General features: G+C 44.1%; 1 pseudogene; it reads right to left on the bottom strand.

Annotated features, from left to right (window-relative positions):
- Positions 1–480: 480 nt before the first annotated feature.
- On the bottom strand, positions 481–1,023 carry LOC119367719 (annotated as a pseudogene).
- Between the last annotated feature and the right edge of the window lie 1,691 nt (positions 1,024–2,714).

Genomic DNA, 2,714 nt, shown 5'->3' with positions numbered 1-2,714 from the left:
TGTATCTACTTGAAAAGGAGACTACTTGAACAGATGAAATGGAAGGAAGAAATGAAAGTTTGATCTACCAACATAGAGTCCGCCCCACCCAGGAAGAAGAAATTTGCTACTTTGGCTCATCAGTTGGTAAGTCTGTCTATGAAGTTCAGTGCCCAGAAAAAGAGAAAAAAAGACCAAAACAAGCTTTTTCAAGCTCTACAAGTCCTATATATATAGTGTTCCACTAGATAGCCGTGTTAAACTAGTCCAGTCTTGCCGAGTGGCCTTATCTTCTGGTTACCTGGTCCGGTATACCCCCCCCCCGTACCACAGGGTATGAGGGGCCTCATGATCTCCACGAACAAAGATCACTACACAGGAAACAGCTATATGAAAAACTTGCTTGCTTCTTCGAATCTCGAAATAACAGAACATATAGAAAGTGTTTTGTGATTTTTCCATTCTCTTCGGGGAACCTATAGAAATATTATCAGACGGCTTTCATGATATTATGCTTCCTTGCCCATGTGGAACATGTATGAGCATTATGTTTTTCCAACAAGTGATCCGACTGGAAGAAGTGTTATATGAGGACTTCGAGATCAAATAGAGAATCTGTCTCTCCATACCTCGTGAGCCACTTATTTCTCCGAAATCAGAGATCAGAGTGACTTTCCTCCTTTTTCCCAAATAGTCGACGGTCTTACACCATTGGGATACTTCGGATAAACTGGAGTACATATATGAGAGACCGGTGCTAAAACCTTTTCTCGAGATATCTTCCAGATTCTTAGGGTCCTTCCTCCGGATCTCGCCCCCCGGTGCGAAAGCAGTTGGTTTCGTAGTTTGAGAATTCTACTAATTCCAAGTATTCCATTATTATTATTAAATAAGAGAATATAAAAAGTAAAGAGGAGAAGACATAACCAGAAGAATTGTGAGAAATAAGTTAATTTATCAAGTTGAGGCATTTCGATTTGGATTTCAAATAAGAAAAAAAAGGATTTTGTGAAATTTAGGAGTCGTTCAAAAGCATCAAGAGGGAAGAACTCAGATAGAAAGGCAGGTGAAGTTGGCGGCCAACCTAATTCCCCTCCCAGTTGTACCCTTGTGCATCCCCTTTGTAAATGATTTCCACTGGATCTGGAGATTCCCCGGGGCCCCCTGAATCATCATCTTCGGACCCCGAATCATCATCCCACCTTTTATGCTTCCGCAAAGAAGACGGGCCTGCCTTGTTCGCCCCATCATTTGCTTTTGTGCTTTCAGGGGATCCCGTGGAATGATCCTCCTGCTCTTCCAAAGGCGCATCGGGGTCAGGAGAATCCGGTTCACCGAGCTCGGCGCGGCGAAACCACTTCGCCAGATTGGTGGCTATTGCGATGAATTCACTTGCGTCCCCGACTTCCGTATAATCAGAGAAGATTTTTTGAAGAGTATCTCCTCCCTCACTATTCCACAATACATGATTTTGAGTGAACAATCGCGCAGATTCACCTTCCTCTAAAGGAAGCGGAGTGCCTACTTCGTGAAATATTCTTTCAACCTTGGAAGTCAACTCCGCAATTATGTCTTCTGGATGGGTGGCGTGCGCCATTTCCTGCTGGAGGTCTGGTAGTCCGCCAACGGGAGGTTGGTCTATGGGAAAGTCACCCTCGTTAGGAGCATTGGTCATGACGAGAACATTGAGATCCGTGACATTCTCATTCCCAAGATGAAAGGCTATTCCTTGAACTCCGAATAATACAACAAATGCCATTATTAGTACTGTCAACGCAAGACCAAACGATGGTATAGCAATGAACAAAAGAATGACACTTGGAAATATGGTCCGAATAATTTCGATAGTAGTTCCATGAACAATCCTTTGTGGGAGACATGGACTTTAGTCTGTATCGACCCGGTGCCGCAGGACTGTTCCTAGCCTCGAGGAGTGAATCCGAGAGGCGTGACTAGCTCGATGGAGTGAGTACTTGAAACCGTAGTGAAGAGTACAGATCGACCAGAAGGTAGGTTAGGGAGCGGAATAGTTTATAACGGAGAGAGCCTTTCCTTTAGTGCAGTTGTTTAGTTGAACTTCCTTTAACAAGGTTGACGAGGAATGACCGATCGAGGGAACGATCGAGGAGACCAATCAGCTACATCGGTAGCTTTCTATTCTGTCCCTTTCCTTTGAATAGTAGGGAAAGCTAGACTTGATCTATTGAATAGGTCTAGTCTTTTCCCTTCTACTCCTTTGGGAAGGGGGTTCGGGGGAAACCTTTTGTCCTTACCTTGTTTTGTCTATTCAGTAGCAAAGGAAAAGTAACGTTAGCCGGTTTCCAGTTCCAGTTCGTTACCTGACTGCTCCGCCTTAACGCGAAAAGATAAGAAAAGTGCCTTGGTGCAAAGCTAGGGTCAACAGAAAGTTTCCAATGTTAGGAGGAATTCCCCTTAATATCAAGATGGCTTTTCCATGGTATGCATGTTTGGGTGAAGATGACCCAGGCGCAGAGGCCTGATTTCATAGTCAAATGCGCTCAAAACACGGACTTGGAGTAGGCGCGTGCAGGATCATACGTCTGGTTTCCTAAATCAGCCAAATAGGCCTCCTTTTTGGAGTGCAATAGCCTTTTCTCTTTGATCCCTCACGTGATCAAATCAAGTAAGTCTACTTCTACTTGTATTGGAAGTGAGTAGTACACATACGGTTTTCAGTGAACAGTAGTTCATAATGCTGGTCTTATTCCACTTCC

Source organism: Triticum dicoccoides, chromosome 2B (assembly GCF_002162155.2).
Source record: "Triticum dicoccoides isolate Atlit2015 ecotype Zavitan chromosome 2B, WEW_v2.0, whole genome shotgun sequence".
NCBI classification, from domain to species: domain Eukaryota; kingdom Viridiplantae; phylum Streptophyta; class Magnoliopsida; order Poales; family Poaceae; genus Triticum; species Triticum dicoccoides.
This window is presented reverse-complemented; position numbering and strand designations above follow the sequence as displayed.